Source organism: Pempheris klunzingeri, chromosome 2 (genome assembly GCF_042242105.1).
Source record: "Pempheris klunzingeri isolate RE-2024b chromosome 2, fPemKlu1.hap1, whole genome shotgun sequence".
Classification (NCBI taxonomy): Eukaryota; Metazoa; Chordata; class Actinopteri; order Acropomatiformes; family Pempheridae; genus Pempheris; species Pempheris klunzingeri.
Genome location: NC_092013.1, coordinates 13,697,291 through 13,717,081, shown reverse-complemented (window position 1 = coordinate 13,717,081; position 19,791 = coordinate 13,697,291).

The following is a 19,791-nucleotide window of genomic DNA, read 5'->3' as shown; positions in this document are numbered from 1 at the left end:
AGTTCTTGTATCTGCTGTATTCAGAGGCCCACATTAGCAGCCTCACGTCGCATAAACCAATAACTCTCACCTCCATGTGTAAACCTTTTTAAAGCAATATTTACAACATCCAAACTATATTTCCAAATGAGGATCATTTATTTTGGATTACTTTAAAGAGTGTTTACCAGGCTCCCTGTCGGAGATGCTGTCATACATGAGAAGATTGTTTACAAGAGCTGAGAAGGCTCTTCAGAGCTATATACGGCAACTGTGAAAGAATTTGTCTTCAGATAACACTATAAATAGTCCTCATTAATACAACTTCCAACTTCCTTTTGTTAGAATAAGTAGGGTAGCAATGTGTCTTTGGGTGCCTGGTACAACTGATAACATAAAACACCCTAATAAAACAGGATGTGACTTCAATGTCAGACAACACTATATCATGTCTGGTTTAAGGAGTGCCCATATCTTACATATTCCACCTTTCCCCAAGGAGAGAATAAGGGTCATTTCTCTGATCGGAGAAGACCCTTAAAACAGAGCTCATCCATCTCCTGCTATCAGGGGAAGAACTCAACAATTTGTAGCAATCAGGTATGAGCTCATATGCAGTGAAGCATCATGGGAATACTCGTTTCTTAACAAAACCAGGCTCTGAGAGTGTAAATGGTGCAGAGCACCTTGCCAAACTCAGGGCTTTTCCCTCTTCGGGCCACACATGAGCGTCATGGAGAAGTCATCAAACTCAACACAGCATTACCAATAAAAATGATTTATTCTTGCTAGGAGGATTCTCATAAGTCACTTTTGAGGTTTTAAATCCTGCCATTTTTTATTTTCTAGATGATTGATGTGCCCTGACTTGAGTAATCTTTCTGTTTTATTTTGTTTTTATCTTATTTTTGTAAGGCCGCTGTAAACATAGTTAGTGCTTCTGTTTGTTTATACCAAGTAGCCCATAGAGATCTGACTCTTCAGGACACCTCTTGTGCCAGTGCCAGATGGCGCCTCTTGTCTATCCCTCAGTGCGGGTTATAGGTCGATGATCAGTTAGAGTATCATTCAGGGAAAAGATGAGTGATTGTCAATAGGATCAACAAGTCAAGTGTTTTCTATTATGTTTGCCTGCCATTTTCATCCAACCACAAATGCAGATATGTTTTATCTTCCTCGTTCATCTGCAGAGATAAACCATGCTTGCTCTGACCTGAGAGACATTGATGGGAGGGAGTCAGATGAGTGGTAGAGGAAGGAGGTACCAGTTCAATCAGAGTAAAGGAGCCTACTACACTGCCATGGTACATGAGGCGAGATTGTGTTACATGCAGAGATGACGGGAGCAACAGAAGTAGCCGTGTCCTCCTCTTAGAAGTGGCGATGTCCTCCTGTCTTTCTCCCGGGCATTCCACACACACCAGATCCAGGGAGCGGCTCACGTCAGACGATCCTCTTTCTGCTTCATACAACGCCGACAGGGCTGTCGTCAGAGGGCTTTACCAGCGGTGTCTGTGAAACCTGAGAGCTACTGGACAGGCTTCACACTGGGGGGCAAGGAGTGAAGGAGGGGTGGTTTAGAACTGTTGAGGAGGTAATGCACACCCCAAGTAGTGGGGAAACCGTGGACCTGGTGGCTAGCCACAGGGCCGGCCGAGTGTGAGGAAAGCCAAGCCGCCACCTCTAAGAGGATCAAATTTCCTCACAACTTGTTGCCTGATGCTATATAAACTCTGGCATGCGGTGTTGACACCTGATATGGGCTAAAAGGACCGCTGAAGAGATTCTCTGCACCCACCGTGTCCCCTGCTCTTTCAAGTCCACTGCCCCCTCCTCTTACTCAGACCAACTCACTGGCTTGGTCACCCTCCATGGGGCCCCCAGTGGACCTCCAACACACAGCTTTCACTCAGGCTCAGTCGTCACTGCTCTGCTAATGAGGGTCTCAGGGGACAGTCTGCCACAACTTCAGGGACACTGTGGGACCAGGGAGTTCCCATTAGCTACTGTGAATTGGGAACCACCCTCCTCGACTTGAATTAGCCCCGATGCATGACAGCTGTCCATCTGCCTGCCAAAACACTCCAAATATGAACTGAATGGGACAACAAACGATCACAAAAGCTGAATGTGGCTCTGAAATGGAGATTTAAATAGGCACTCTAATGCTAATGCTTTTTGAGGCTCTGAAGGGAATGTTCTGGCAAACATAACCCCTGACGACATCATTAGGGTTAACTCAGTTTGGGTTTGAAGAGTACTTTTGTTTTAATAAAAAGCATGAGTTATAAACTAGGGATGTAAATTTTGAAATACATTTTACCTGGAAGGGAGGGTGCAATGAGAGATGCCATCAGATGCATAGGGGAAAAACAGAACCTAGAGTTTTTGTAGCTTAACTCATACAAGAGACTAGAAGTCAAGATATCTGCTGTGTTTCATGTACATACACACAGTTTTAAATCACCTCTTTGATTTGTTCACTTGCCACAGTCTTGACTTACTAATGGTAACACTTAGATATAAAAAGCATATTCCTCTATTTACATCCATGCATTTATGTGATTTATTCATTGCACTGTGGATTTTTTTAATGTTGCACTGATGTTGCCAGATCACTTTATATTCAAATAATGGCTTTCACCACAGAAAAAACCCACCTTGTTATGTGATATTTTTATATTTACTCCAAACAATGAACTTACACTGACCTTGACAGTATATGCATGTCACTGCAATGATTCGACTCTTATTAATGAAAACAGTGCAGACAAAGGCTGTATATATCACTTTGCAAATATACAGTAAAAATGTCAGTGGAGCAAACAGACAGCTGATTTAATCAAAGTCATTAAAAACCTTGACCATCATTAGAGCAATAAACAGTTCAAGGCTGGCAGTTCCGTGAGCCCTGAACCAAGTAATGAAGCATCAATTATTCAACTTTATTGAGTAGGATATGAGTTTTCTACTCTTCTTACGTTGGAAACCTGATGAGCTGGCAGCCTCTGAGAGAGGTTCACAGTCTGCCATGAATTTATCATAATACAGAAATCTAGCGGTCGATATCGCATACTTCTGTGAAGATCAAGCTAATGCACAGGGTTGAGCTGAGTGTGGTTGCTTGGAGAGATGGACCAGGGAAGAGAGATTGAGTATGAAATGGAAACAAAGGAACCATAAATGGCTTCGTCCTGGAACACATCGAAATGTGCAACATACCAGCAAAATAGAAGTCTTTAAATTAATACCAAAAATAATTAGTGAAAGCCACGTCTTTCAGTGCTTGAACAGATCTTTTTTCAATTGTTACTTTAGGAATTCAAATAAACTGGAAGAATCAAAGGTTTTAGAAGACTTTAGGTGCACACCATCCGTAAATGAAGTCGTCTGATGTGACATAACATTTCGAGTGGTTCTTCTCCAACTGTGCATAAGTAACCACGCAGCTATAGGCTGCATAGACCTCTGCTTGTTGTGTCAGTGTCAGCTTGAACAATCCTGCCCGTGACCTCCGAGATGCCTTGAGCTCTTTGGAGAGTCACTTCAGATGAGGATTAAGACTGGGTGTAGAAGAAGAATTCCGCAACAGGGGACGGCTCTTTTTTGTTTCAGCAAGCAGGGAAACAGAAAACAACCACATATTTCTGCGAAAACTGCAAAGAACGAGAGCAAGAGGGGAAAAAAAGAGAGATTAAAACACCAGAGGGCCCCTCTTTCTTCACTCAGGATGTTGTTTATATTGTTGACAGGCCTTTTAACCTCCCTAAGCTCATTCTGTAAGGTCTCTTTGGGAGCTCACTTTGGGTTTGTAGCCTGTGGAGACTCCATTCAGCCTGTATCCAGTCAAGCAGCTGCATTATTTATGAGTGCTGCGGCTGTTATTCTGACTCCCTTATTGAGATTGTTGATACCTCATCATGGAACAAAAATAATGAGGAGACAATAAATCTAAGTGCTGTCAACAGCCACTTGAGGGAACAACATGTCAGGTTTCTCTCCCCCAGATCCTGATGACATCAGATTATTCTCTACATGTGATATGTTTTCCTTTTGGACAGGTCCAGTGGATTGGCCTCAAGGCCCATTTCACACTGGATTAGCTTCCATTTCAAGCTCATGCCCAGCCCCCACCTCCTACATTGGAGACATGAACTAAGGTTAAATCCTCAGAAAGTCTTTTTCTTCTTTTGTCATGGGTCTGAAAACAATGTGACAGAAGTTTGCTTTTGGGGCATAAATTATGTTGGGTCAGGCCAAAAGCAGACTCTAATCCAATTGTTTGAAATGGATCAAAAAGTGGGATAGTAAATCACAGACAGACTATCAACACACAGCACAGTAGATTCCTATCTTCTCTCTTATAAATGCACTTTGTGTCTCTCACAGATAAACCTGCAAGTTCATTAGGAGTGTACATCCCTTCTTTATAAGATGATCTAATACTTTTCTAGATACATGGGCTAGGATACTGTTCAACAGATTTTAATACGGAACGATGTGGTGCGATTTGATTCTGTGTAATTTGATGCAATATGATGAAATCTGATAGAGTTCTTAACATTTGTTTAATGTTTTGTTTGTTTGTTTAATGTAGACATTCATTTTCCATTATGAATTAAATAAGTCAATTCTGTAAAAGTGGCATTGCCTACCTTCAAATAGATATATTTCATAAAAGACCAGGGAAGTGTTTTTGTTACTTTATGGCACGAGGAAAAAATGGGAAACAAATGTATGAGTTCAGAGTTACATTTTGTTGCATTTCCAATATTTTTTATTCTTGTTTTTTTTTTTACCTTGCAAGCAGCGCTACTCTAACCTTTTACTGTCATAAAAGATAAAAAGTCACTGTCACTTAATCTTAGATTTAGATTGATCAAGGGATTCGTGTGTTGATGTAGTTGCATCTTTAATGTTCAAACTGGATTAAACAGCAAATCAATACACTCCTGATGTTCATGCCCATGCGTTAAGATGCACAGACATTGCAAACATTAGAGAACATACCCACACAAACACACACACCTGCCTTATTGTGCAGACAGACTTGAGACCATTTCTCACAAGGAGACTGTTTAAAGTGGACAGCTGTACATGTATAAGCCATGAGCTCCTCATCAGTGAGTGTACTTCCAGATGTGAACACAAATCAGTCACTCAGAGCAGCCTCACTCTCCATCTCCTCACGCATGCATGGAGCAAAATGGGTGTTTGTATCATGGGAAATCATAACAGGAAAGGACCAAAGGCGGGCGCAATCTTAGCTGAGGGAAAGTTCCCGCACATCTCAGACTCTGGACAGACACCTCATTACCATTTGTCCACGTAGCATCTGTAAATGACAGAGAACCATTACACTCAACCAGTCATCTGACCACACGTTAGTAGTAATGACATTTCTGAAATACCAAAAATGCATAGAGATTTCAAAGCATTTTATTATGTTGAAATACTCAACAGTTCTGAGTATAATCATCCTAACTTCATAGTGTTGCTATAAATCAGCATCAACTTCTTATAATCATATTCTGTTATCAATTAGCTCTTTGTCCTGTTGCTGTATTAACTCTCGTCCTCTAACACCTCATCTCAATAAACTTCTAGTCACACTACATTAGTCGGACTTAAATGAGGCCAGTTTTGGGAGTAAAACCACTCCTGCTTTGACCCCCGTGACTCCAGTTCATGCATCCCTCACATGCTCTCACTTTTTTGCAGTGCCTGCTAACAGACCAGAAAGTGACATAAAACACTCAACTCTGAGATAGCTGAGGCATGTGTTTCTCACATCAGATGTGAGTATCTGCTTCCTTCATAACAAGTTTAAGATGGTAATAAAAAAGTGTTGATTTTTTTTTCCCCCTTTATATTGCTTGCCTAGATACAAATTGGTCAGATTCAAATGTTCTTCTGTTTGTTTCATCAGAAGCAGAACGCCAGCGGGTCAGTCATGACCAGCTCCAGCTGTGCTGCCAGTTATCGTTCAGACCTACAGATTTATATTTTAAATTCCCGTGGAGGTCCAAAAGTTTCCAAAGATATGAAATATTTCACGCTGACTTTTGGGGAAATGTGGAAACTACTTCTGTATTTTGATCAGCATTAGTCTAGAGGAAGTAATAATTGAGTGGGCTCATTTCTCATTAACAGTGTTTTTTTTGTTGCTCTCGGGCCGTCTGTGGTGCTGCCTGCAGGGACTTGGTAACAAGCATGAAGACCCTCTTAGTCCAGCTCTCCTGCAAAGTGGCGTGGATGACTTTGCCACAAAAACCCAAGGGGTCTTGCTGGCCAGCCTGGCTTCATTAGTGGAGTTAACCTTCGAAATGTACCGCTGCCTCGTGCACTGCCCTCAGGTCTGTTATGGCTGAGAGGAAGTTGGAGCAAGACTTGTGTCAAATATACTGTCAACGCGCTAAACAGGAACAGCTTGGACACAGCCAAGTGGCAGACAAGAGTCCCGCTGAGTGTAGAAAAGTTTGCTAAATACTGCAGGAAGTTAAGTGCCCTTCTTTCAAATAAAACCGCTTCCTGTCTGCAAGATGACAATGTCTTAGTTTCTAGCTTAAACGTTTGTTTTATCACAAATAATCACGGAACTAACTGAACGAGGACACAACTCCCTTGTAAAAAAAACTTAGCTGAGGCTAGAACATAGCTTAACCTCACTCCTGAGTGAGTGGTAGTGTTTATGGGACATCTCTGTAAGGTAATGTACCAGCGGCCTCTGATCATGGTTTCATGATGCAATTTTTGGATTAGCGGTCACTGGATCCAAAGACCATTTGCAATTTGGCATGGATGATATCACTACATGAAAGAGCAAAATAGCTTTCCTATATGTATTAAGTATACTCTGTGTACTCATGATGCCCTCCCTCCATCTTGTACTCGTTTACCTTTCTCTGGAGACCAGACCCTTGCTCTGAAATATGGGAAGTATTATATGACCTGAAACTAACTTAAAGAAGCTGTGGAATTTGTCAAAATGGATATGCATTGATGTCAAATGATAGGGCTGGTCTGAATCAGCCTTTTGGAGTCTAAATTCATTACATACAAAGAAGACCAGCACTGAGTATCGCATCACATAATCCTATAACTCGCATATACTCTAGATCTTTCTTTCATTAATGTCCACACTGCCATGTCTTTGACTTTAAGATGAGTCTGCGCTCATCTGGAGGAACTTAAATAGAAAAAGAAGCGAGACCTAAGGTGATGCTGGCTCACCCAGGTGTCACACCTTTGTTTCCTTAATTTCCTCTGCAGAGCAACCTTGTGCTCGATGTGAGGCGTTTTTCACACCTCCCCCTCTGTAGGCTGCAGGCCTGATGAAGTCCAGATGTGGCCCAGATGAGGCCCCTCTCTGATGCAGGGACCTGAGAGGAGCTGTAGACGCTGGGGGCTCATCAGACTGCCGTAGGTTCTGCTCAGATTGATTTCTGACATGGAGGTGTATGTTCTACCAGAGATTCAGTGCTTTAATGGTATTAAAAAGGGCTTATATGGTTGTGTAACAAACATGATAATGAGTTTTAAAAACTCCTTAGTTCATTCTGTTTGAAATGGGTTATATAAAGCTTTTATATTGGATCTGAAATCCATGAATTTTCATTAAATGGCCTGATCACATACTGTGGACAGGACACTTTTACTCTCTGTGCACATGCTCGACCAGTCTGAGTTCAGTGATGATTAATGCTTCCGTTTGTTGCTTCAGTACAAAAATAAACCAGTATGTGCAATTACTCAAATGAGAGACAACTTTTTTAAGAGGTTGCCAGCAGTTGAGTGATAGATTCAGTGTCTTGCTAATTTCAGAACCATTTTCTGTTATTATTCACTGTCAAGCATTACCGGAGCTTATTTATTTGTTTTGTATCTCATTAATAAATAGCTGTTTATTCCGGACTTATCAAATAGATTGATTTGATTTGAAAGAAAAGTACAGCATTGTACAGACCTATAAAAACGATAGTGATATTTTGCCATTTAATTAATGTCCCAGATTAAATAACAGTGTTGTTACGCTTAGTGTCTTCCCACTGACTCTTAGGTGTGTGTGTGTGTGTGTGTGTGTGTGTGTGTGTGCGTGTGTGTGTAGGAGGCCTGGTTAAGATGTTAGCATGTGTAAACTGTGACTGTGGTACAGTGCAGGCAAAGCTCGTTCCTAGCAGGGGGGGGCTCCCCATGGCAACAGCTGCATGATGTCAGATGTTGAGCAGAGATTGGACAGATGTAGTGATTTGAAGTATGCAGGAGATTAAGCCTGCAGTCTACAGAGAAATCAGAAATGTTAAGCGAGGGTACAGAGGTACAGCACTATAATTTAGGTGCTTAACTTTCAGCTTTTTAGGAAGATAAAGGAAATTTGAAAAAAACGTGAAAAAGGTCCAGTGAAAATATACAGGCTGAATAGAAACTTCCTTTTTACATGAAATATAGTTACTTGACATGTTTCTCAAAGGTTTGATTTGTCCCATTAACAACCTGGGACTTCAGTAAAACTTTATGGGGAATAATCATGAATCTTTTTTGTTTCTTTTGTTGGGGCTCAGGTCAGATTTTGATCTGTGTTGGGCATGCTTAAAGTTCACTCTCAGGCCATGTGAATTCTCACAGGCTCAGGCCTCAGCATCCCTGGGAAGCTCCATGGACTATTAGTCCATAGTCTATTGAACAGGATTAGAGAGACAGACATGTCTAATTGCTCATAATTCCAGTGTGCTGATGATTTGTGTCTTAAACTATTGGGTCAGTGAAACGGATGCCATGACAAAAATGCCATTTTACAGACCTGAGGATGATCTAATGCAGCAGGGAGAAATGCAGACTGAATTATCCAATTATCTTTTCTTTGTTGAAATATTTCTCACAAGCCTGAGGTTAAAGCAGTTGGACGTACAGACTGTAGCAGCTTTTCTGTATTTTTGTCTTTGCAGGTAAATGTAATAGTCTAGTCATTTGAATCTCAAAATAACAGATTTTTTCACTCACCTCTGGTGATATTATGTTTTTATTCTACCCGGGTTTTGAAATGTCTACATCTGAGATTTCTGCTGACACCCCAGTACACTGGAGCTGTATGGCATTTCATTTATAGTGCTTAAACCACTAAAAAATTACATTCGAAAAACTCTTTCCAGAAACAATGCACTAGTTACTCAGCATAAACCACAGACCACACTGTGAACAGTTTTCCTTGGAACTACTTTCTACTCAAGAAAAAGTCTCAATGAAAACTGTTCACAGCAAGGTCTCTCTGCTGTGGTTATTTTTTTAAAAAGTAGCTGCTTGCTTTGAGAGTCACTTCTAGTCAGTCGTGCATTACTGAAGTGAGATTGTGGCCAGTGAACCATAGTGGAGTGAGCTTCCTCGCTGGCCCACAAGCACACAAGCAAAAACAGCATTCTGGCCAAAGTGATAACATGACTGTTTCCAGGTTCCTGGTGCCAACATGTTTTTTGCTTCATGTTTGACATGAAAATAGGTTTTGAAAAGGCACAGCTGAAATAGATGACCAAGCACAAAAGAATTAGCAATGGGATTCAGAAAGTGGAAATAGAGCGAGTAGAGGCTTGAGAAATTTCTTTTTGTTTCCATCCCAGTGATGGATAGTTACCTTGCACTGGGTAAAGAGAGTTGTTCTGCGATTAATACTGTCAGATGTTTCCTACCGCATATTGGCTCCATTTGTGTCTACAGTGAACACAATGACGCAAATGTTTAACAGTGTTGAGCTTCACACATAAATGTCTACATGAATTCATAACTAATTGCCATCGAGGTACACTGTTGTTTCTCATTAAATTGTCAGGTCCATGAACTACATTTTGCCTTTAGAGGCAGATTATAAATGCTGTCCGAAAGCTTACACCCAAGCTTAACTCACACACAGATGAGGGATTTTATTTTGTGCATAGAAATGTCCAGCAAAAACAATAGGACTATTAAAAAAATGACTATTATGACTATTAAAAAAGTGAAGAAAAACAACCTAATGACAACCTGACAAAAACTAGAAAACATCATCATGAGATTTGTGATTAGATCTAGAACAAGACCAAAACTGTTTCCATTGTTATACTATGAATAAACTACTTGACTGTTAAAGAAATTACAAAGTTAAAAGCGAGTTTCAAAACATGTACGTATAGTCATTTAGTACAAGTAGCCTGGTAAATATATGATCTACGTCATGAAGTCGTGTGTTTTCTGTTGTGTGGGTCGTTGTACAGCTTATAAAATGTTAAATGAGTCTGTTGTTTGGTCAATGCATGGAAGCTGGGCTTTTACATGCACACGTTTGCTGCTTTCAGTATGTGTATAGTCCCTGTTCTGGGTGCATGCATGCATGCAGTTCTTTAGCTTTACATTGTTGTGTTTGGCACCCAGAGCACAGAGAAACTTAATCCTGTGTTGCTCTTTTATTTGACCTGAAAATTACTTGTTTCCTTTTGGGCAAAAAAATGGAGAAAGTTGTGCGAGCCATTGTATTAACAGCTTGCAGCAGCTCAATTTAAAGGAATAATTCATTTAACTATACAGCTTCTATATCCATCACATACCTTATTACCTAACACCTCAAAGCGGGTCAGATAACTGCCTTTTTCTCTTCTCAGTAAGAGGCTTTGATTTCATATCAGCACCTATAGTAAAATGTAGTCCGTCTTTATCAGCACTGTCTCCAATATCAAAGCTTGTATTGTGATTGGACACCCAGAGAATCCAGGTAGATTTCTAAAGCAAAGGAAGAAAGAGACAAAAAGCACCGATAATTAATGGCTGTCACAGGATACGGACTGGATGCAGAACGATTACAGATGACATATAAATTGCTGTGTAATTTCAGATGCTATGGGCGTTTTCTGCTGGAGCAGGTCTCCTCTTGTACCGCCTGACAGATGATATTCAAATGGAAGTTGAGGCCAGAGGGATAACATGCCATTGTTGAACCATTTGATATGCCAAGGACATATAATGGTCCGGGCCACATGCAGAACAGCAGATCAAACACCTTCTAGGATTTCAGCAGAACACAGTGTAACGCAAAACAAGCTCATAGAGAGACCCACATCATTATACTCTAGTGGGGAAGTTAAGATTGTTGTATCATTCACACAAGCGTTAAACTATTGTAATGCTGGTTAATTTTTTAGATTCATGAAACTTAACAATCTTGGTAGAATCAACAGAATCCAGTTTGAGGGAATTCATGGTCACTGATAAGTCAAATTTGCCCACACACTGTCTACTAGTGTGCTTCATCAAGTTTCCTTGTTTGATTTATGCCTAAACAGCTGCAGAGGTGGCACGCACGCCAGCAAGGCCTGACACAAATGCATCGTAAAGGTGGGCGCGTTTTCTGGCTCTGTAACACAATCTCCTCTCTCCCTCAGCCTTTCCAGATACAGTTTGATGATAAATGAAGGTGATTAGGTTCACATAAAAAGGAAGATTTGTGAGGCACTGGGAGTCTTGGCTTTTTGGAGGTTAGCCAAGCATAGTGCAGACAACTGATCATCTCTGTGTTCCTGGATCATGAGCCCCATTAGCTGGCTAACAGCACACCATGACTATCATAACATTTTGATCAATGGTCAGAGAAATGCAACGGTGAAGCTGGACAGAAACGGACAAATCCATGAAAATGACGGCTGTGAGAAAGAACACATGATTTGACCCTGACGTTAACCCAAGAGAATTTTAGTGTACGCAGGTCATACGGGAACGATATCTAGTTGCATTAGCATTGCATCAATATCAGAGAAGCTGACATCAGAAGAACTTGATATCTGTCTTATTTCTTCAGCTTAATTTTCAGAATAAGTCCTTCAAATTACCAACAAGACTAAAAGGGTTTACAGCCACGCTAGCAGCTCTGTGAGGCTGGACGTGCCAATAATGACAATGGTGATATATAATGGTGATGCTAACCATGTTCATCATCTTAGTTTTACTATGTTAGAATGCAAAGCACAGCTGAGGCTGGTGGCAGCATAATTTGTTTTTGATGTATGAGCCACATGAAGTAATTTAAATTTTGACCTTATGATGGCGCTAAATGAAAAGTAATTGGATCGCCAAGGCTGCTAGAATTCATCCTAAGAGAGACGTGAATGTCTTCCAAAATTTCATGGCAATCTATCCATTAGATGTTAAGATGTTTCACTCAAAACCACAAATGTGAACCTCTTGTTGGTAAAAGTCAGAGGATTACCAAAGGCATCAGGATTCATTGTCAGGGCACCATCGCTGTCTGTCCAACCCATCCAATAGCTGTTGAACTAGGTCAGTCTGGACTAAAGTGATGGACAAACAGTATAATATTTCCAGTTTTCCAGTATTTACAGTTTCACTACAAGGCCAAACCACATGTGGCATGTTAAGGTTTCAATGTTATGAAGACATCCTGTTTAATAAGTGCAATCCTATAAATCTTTCTGTCCTAACGTGCACAGATGAAGAGTAATCCTATATCTGAATGATAATGCAATCATCCAGATTTGAACTTTCATAACAGATTCTCATGCACGACAAACAGTTTTACAACTTACTGGGTTTTGTATTTTCAGATCAAGGAGTACTGCAGTGCTTTCTACAACGCATCAACCAAACATCATAGAATGAAGCACACTTGATGCAAAATGCCTTTTAATCCTGACATTCTTAGCTGAGATGCTTTCAGTATGATAGGGAAGTTTTTTGATAAGGATTTGATATGAAAAATTCATAACCATGCATAACCATGGCATGCCATGTCCAACCCAGATGGCATGCCGTGGTTATGCGCACGCACACACACACACACACACACACACACACACACACCAGAACAGGAGATAAAGAAATGACTGTACTCGTTACCTCTCTCCAGACTTGTTTATCCTGCCTCTGTATTGTGAAGCCATCAATCAGGCCCTGCTAACGGTAATCATTCACTGTTAAGGGCTGTCAATGCTCTTTGGACAGGGGGTTGGGAGGGTGTAGACCCTGATAGGACCACCCAATCTGATCTGTGATTAAGAGTGGGCTTTGTCATGGCAACATGTGGCGTCTCCTGTTTGGACTGAAGTTGGTGGACACATTTCTGCTTTGTGAAATTCCAAAATGCAAAGATGTGACAAGCAGAAAAAAGAACACGTGGAGGGATAAGAGGCATAAGACACTGTGTTGACACTAATTAGGGAGTGAGAGAACTTAGAACTGCAAAAAGACTGGGGCCTGTCTGGGATTTCAAAGGTAAGACTCTAAGATCAGATGCAACAGGATAGAAACAACTTGAAAGACATTCTCAGGACACTTATAGATGTGCATGCAGACGTTATGTTCAGGTTAGTATTTATGGTTATGATGATGTAATATATGCTTTTTGAACAGCACAACCAAAACATTAACCAAGAAAAGAGTTGGCTATAATGATAATTAACACAAGTTTTAGATAGAAGTTCGATATTTGCAAGCGAAACAAATCTGGTGACGGTTCAAGCCCTAAAAAGATTAATTAGTGCACATTTGAGAAACTAGAAATTGTGTTGGAGGGACATAAGGAAAATAACATGACATACACTCCGAATTAAATAAATTCTAACTGTCTGATGATCTCAGAAACTACAGTTAAAAGGAGGATATGCAACTTATTTTAGACGCACTTTTTACCATATTTGTTGGAGTTCTTATAAGTGAAACAGTTTGACAAAAAAAAAGAAATCAATCCTGTGTCTGTGGCTGTCACAAGTGTGTAATAAACCCACTCCAATCACTTCATTCTGATTGAATAAAAAAAAGCTCACCGGCCTGCCTGTCTGCATATGTACCTGCCTACCTGTGCTCAGTGCACAAGACCAGAGCAGAAATGGTATACAAAGGAGACAGCCCACTTAAGAATCATTTCCTATATCTGTGTCACAGAGGTTTTGCCACTGCCCTGTCCCTTTAGGGGACTAGTGACAGTTTATAGTATAGAGTATATTGAGTCCAATGGGAGAATTGAATTGAATTGAATTGAATTAAATATTGGACCCATTGTTCACAAGCCACATATCTTCTGAACATCCTCCTGCCCACTCAGGAGACAGGAAATATACATAATGTCATACCAAGGGCACGGCTCAAAATGTGTTATATTTGTTATAATAGTGTCTTTGACTGGAGTCTTCCACAAGGCTAAAGCTAGCAACTTAATTGCACAAATATGGCCAAGAAAGTGCGGCCAAAATTTTATTCAGCGACAGACTGTCATAAGTCACCATGACAGTCCACCAAACCAGCAAACCTCAACCAACTCTAACTCAGTAACTCTAAAGGTAATGTTGAGTTCATGGTGGCCGTCTTGTTTGTGTTTATATGATTGTGGCATTCAACAGAGCTGTTTATCTATTAGACTTTAAGAGCTGAGACTGGCTGTTAGTCAGTGGTTGTGTACAGAGAACAAATGAGGGACCTGGCGGCAGTGGCTGATCCTCTCATCACTGTGGTGGAGCCACAAGCCTGATGGGAAGAAGGTTGGATATTTTCGGTTGGATATTTTCAAACTCTAGCTACTCTTGCGAAAATTCTCAAATGTTACAGACCCTGCCTTTGAAGGATTTTACTGTGGTACAATTTCAAATGAACGGGTAAATACACAGTTCTCAGTAACAGAAGTTCTCAGTAAAAGAATAATTTAGAATGATTAGACCAACATGAAAATTGCCGGTTCATTACAATGTCAAGATGAATGCATTACAGAAGGGAAAAAGAATCTTTCATGAAAGCTTGATTGCCAGAATTATTTCTCTCTGAACCTAAGAAATTCTCAAGAATGTAGACCTCTGCTAACATCATGCAGATGCACCACACTTGAGGTTTAACAGGCTCCCATTAAGACGCACGCATTATTGCGCTTCTCTCTTTGCTCTCACACCTACGCAGCATTCAGGGACCGGCTGCCCCAAATGGCTGTTCTGTCGTCAGTACTCTCTCTTGGGAGGTAAATGTGTCTCAGGTTGAGACAGGCTTTCTCAGCTATCACTGAAGCACTTAGATGCATAACACAGAAAGAGAGGAAATTACAGGCTGGCAGGTAGATGAAATCATTTGAAACACAAAGCTATTTAGACGTAGTATAAAAATCTTATATATGGAGGCATTTATCGAACATGATTTGGCGCTTTACATCCCTGGTGTAATGTGCAGTTTTGAGGTCCATGTTTCTGAAAGAGACAAAATGATTTATCGCCTCCGTTTGTCGCCCACGGGGCTTCGAGCACTTCTCTCTATCTGAAGACAAATGACATTAACAAGACACAAAGACTTCTCTTTCTTCCCAATGTACAGGCTGACTTTGCCATAGAAAATGTGTTTCTTTCAGTAAACTTTCTGCTATATTTCACTAATGTCAAGTTACAATTGCAAGCAATTACAGCCAGCAAATTATGGTCCTGATCTACTCTCTTTGTGCATAGACATAAACATTAAAACTGATTTGGTTTGCAAACCCCATTACATGCAGGAGATAAACCCAAATGGAGACTTACGTATCATAGTGGAAAATCAAGAAGAGTGAATGTCTGAGCCTAGATTGTACATAACAACATTTGCATGTTTCCCACCAGCCCGATCCATTCTCATTGTGCAAAAGTGCAGGCAACATTACAGATTGCCATAATCCCTCAAAGCTGACAATCGTGATATGGCTGTTAATGTTATCACTGTACTGGTTTGTGCCTCCAGGACAATGAATAATTTGTACAGTCATTTTCACTCCAGGAATTGGCTCCAACACAGGTGATTGTGTTACAACAATGCAGTCGTATTAAAAAAAAAAAAGGAGTCTTGTAAAGCCAAGAGCAGGAATGAAAATATCCTGAAGCCAGCTTAGAATGGATTGAGCTGTAATGTCGAGTGAATGAGAAAAGGCAGCAACACTGCACCTTCATCTGTTTCCCAACACGGTGCTGATAGGTTTATCAGCTGAAGAAAACTAATGTAAACCTACTGCTGATGAAACTAGCCATGTGTTCTCCAGTTCCTTCCATCGAGGGAAGACCGAGTTGAGGAGAGCTTTTGTTCTGGGGTAAAAAGCTGGTGTTGCAAGCACTTTTCAGCACCCCCTGATTCAGTGCACATTTACAGGGCCCTGCTACACAGGTACTGCCCTGTAAGGCACAGCATGTTTCTGTCATCAGGGGTCTGTAACCAGGATCTGCGTTCCAGCTGTTACAATGCATACTTGCTATGTAAAAGGTTTGTGATATCCTGAGAAATACAGGTACTGCAGCAGCAGGAGATTATCATTCTCGCTTGGAAGTTTCCAGAAGTATTTTTGGGAAGGCTGTGCTTGTGAATTTCATGACAGGGAAGACAAGGCACCACAGGAGGAGTGAGGCTGTTCCGCTGTCTTAACTTTAACTCTCAAGGTGTTTCCTCCTTTATATCTGGCAGCGACAAGGGGTGTAGGTGGATGCAGGGGTCTACATTTTATACTCCTGACCTACCACATGTGCATTACTCTGCTTTCCTGGAACACAGGCTCCTCATCCCTCTGTCTACAATGAATGCAAAGAGCTCTGAGTTAACTTCCATGTAGCAGCATGTTGAGAAAATTACAGTTAAGATATAGACAAGACATAATATGTGAGAATGTGACCTGTTTTGCGATCACACACAGTAATATTTCTGTTACAGGCAGTTACCACAACAATAAAAAAAGAAAAATTGCCTTTAAGTGTCAGATAAGATGGTCATCTGGTTTTAAAGTCAATAAAGGCAACAAGCTCTTATTTTAGGGTTTCCTATGATATCAATAAACACAATTTAACTACAAGTGGGATCACGCCACAGAGGTATCAGCTGCCAGGTTGCAAGCTGAACTGACTGTAAGGGATTAAACAGGATAAAGAGAGAACACAGTAGATGAGTAATAGGTAGAAAGCTGCTATCAAATGGACTATTAGAGGTAACATTGTAATGCACAATATAGCAGTAATGGCTGATTGCAAGGATGGTTATTTCCACTTCATGTGACTTGCAATAATAAACTGAGGCAGGGACCTGAAATGATGTTTCATCCATATGGCCGTTATGTTAAATTCATTCACAATATTCCCATGGGTTATCATCATCAATGCAAAATGTTTACAACATTACTGTCAGGTATTTCCACACCGGATGAAAGAAAATATAGAAATACAAAGAAAAATGATAATACTATTTCCCCCTGATGGAACAGAAATGATACCTGAACATGTTAAGGTTCCACATTCCCTCCTGTTAATATCGACTCAGTGTATAACTGTTTCTTCCCCCAACCTTATGTCCCCGCAGCCCTCTGCTCACTCAATCTTATATTTCATTAAAAATTAAATAGCCCATTAATAATATACAAGAAAATCTAAATATCTGAGTGCTTGAACTCCATGACCATAAGAAGTCGTATTAACTGGACAGAACCTCTAGAAAAAGTTGCACACTCCAGTAAATTAATTCGTTTGGCATGGTTAGTTTTTGGGCGGCACAGTGGTTCGGTGGTTAGCTCAGTCTCTGGGGCCTTTCTGTGTGGAGTTTGCATGTTCTCTCCGGGAACTCCAGCTTCCTCCCGCAGTCCAAAGACAGCAGGTTAGGTTGATTTGTGACTCTAAATTGCCCGTAGGTGTGAGTCTGAACATGAATGGCTGTCTGTCTCCATGTGTTGGCCCTGCGACCACTTCTACCTCTCACCCAGTATCAGCAGGGATTGGCTCCAGCCGTACTGCGACCCTTAAGGATAAGCAGATAGATAATGAAGAAAACATTTCAGTTCTTCGGTGAGCAAGTTCCCCTTGAACATCAACTGAGCACAGGGAAGTATTTAAGCACTTCACAGACCTGCTGGATGTATGGAATCTAGAAAAAGCAGCCTTCATCATCCTGACATGTAAACCTTATCCTCTGAGCAAAGACTGAATAAATAATTAGTTACTCAGATAATTACTTTTTATCTCTTTTTCCCGGTGGGGGATTATTATGCTTCTGCCGGCAGGCATTTGTAATGCTTCCTTATTGTACACATTTGACTCTAGTGACAGAACCTTCCTAGTCCACACCCCCAACACAAATTCTGCACAATCTAATAAAAATCTAAAATATGGTGGTGTCTGGAATAAGAAGTGCCATTTGGAAAGGTGCAAGTAGTAGGATATAGAGTCATGTGTGAGCAGTGACACCCAATACCACCACGGTAAAGGCCTATAAAGTATACATTCAAAATCAATACATCATTATTTTGTCTTAAAGCCAGGTTCTCATCATCTTTTCAATCTAATATTTAATTTAGCTAGACTAACCTGTGTGTTCATTTCCAAATTAGCTCCAAGTTGGTTCTTCCAAAAATATTTCTTACAAAAGTCTGAACAGTTAAGATACGCGCCACAAAACTTTGTCAGCTCTCGTAGGGAGCATTCCTTTCAGAGTGCTCTCACAAGGGCAATGCTCAGCTGTTAGAAGCACAAAACGACAAAATCATAAAATCATAATCAGCCATGTGAGTGATAATTAAATGAGACCGCTGTAAATTATACAAAACTCGGCATAAAGTTCTTTTTCGGCATCAGAAAGGACAGAGTAGAAGGGAACGTTCCAGCTGTCTGTTTTCTGTATTAATATATTACTATCACTGCTGTCATTTCTCCGTCAGTGCTGGAGCGCAGGACCATGACATCATTTCCAAATGTTTTGAATGTATATAATGTTCTCAGTGACAGGACTGCCAGCTGAATTGGTTCTGCTACGAGCAAAGATCCAAATGTTCTCAACATAAGCTGCGCTCTGAAGGTATGTCCCACGGCTGACAATCATAAGGACATTTTCAAGATGATGTTATAGATTAGCAATCAATAACAGACATCATTTTTCAACTTACACATGAAAGGATAAGCCAGATGGTGAAATTGCTCAGACAAGCATGAGTTTCCTATGAGCCTGTGATGGTATAGTCTCTTTTGTTTGCATGGGGTGACCACACACACATGCTACTCCTTAAGGGAGTCATTCTACATGGGATATGTTTTTGATCATTTGTCATAACGGACAAAGAAGAGATTTGAGATAACCGCACGGTTATCCTACATGTAAGCATGTTGTAAAATAATCCATTTCATCTTTAATGCTGTATGGATTTAATTTCATGGAGAAATCAACTCTTTAAGGGGCTTCTTCAAAAGGAAAAAATACAGTGGAAAAACTAGCTGGTGTCTGGTGAACTGCCTGTCTGTTGGTGTTGATATGGATGGGTGTTAAAAAAATAAAAAATGTACACAAGTCTACAAAGATTGTGGCTGTGTTTTCAACATTTAGAGCATCTTTGTCTATCAGCTTGGTGTCAGACCTCCATTAAAAGCAGTCAAATTATGCCTCTCCCTCCTCTTCGCGCCTCTGTGGACTGACAGCACATCTCGACATCTGAGAGTCCTGCTGACTGTGTTCTTCTTCAGTCTCGTCCCCAGACTGCTGCTCTAGCTCCACCCGCCTGCTGTTAAGAGCCGTCCAGCTGGGATAATTGGCACCCCTGTCCACCTTTCTCTGCCACTCACGCCGCCTGAAAGCTCTCCCTCACACATGCAGGGGATGCTAACATGGCAGCGCTCTGCGCTCCACCTCTCTGTTTGGCCTCTCAGACTAACTGCACATTCATTTTCATTCCATACTGTTCGGACTGGGTAATGACGACATCTGTCACTGGGAGCTAGGGGTGTCTTTGGGGTCTTGTGACAGAATGGAGAAAAGAAGAATGGAAATTGGTCCACATAAAATAACAGACAATAAGCAGAATCCCCGTCCTCCTCCTTCTGC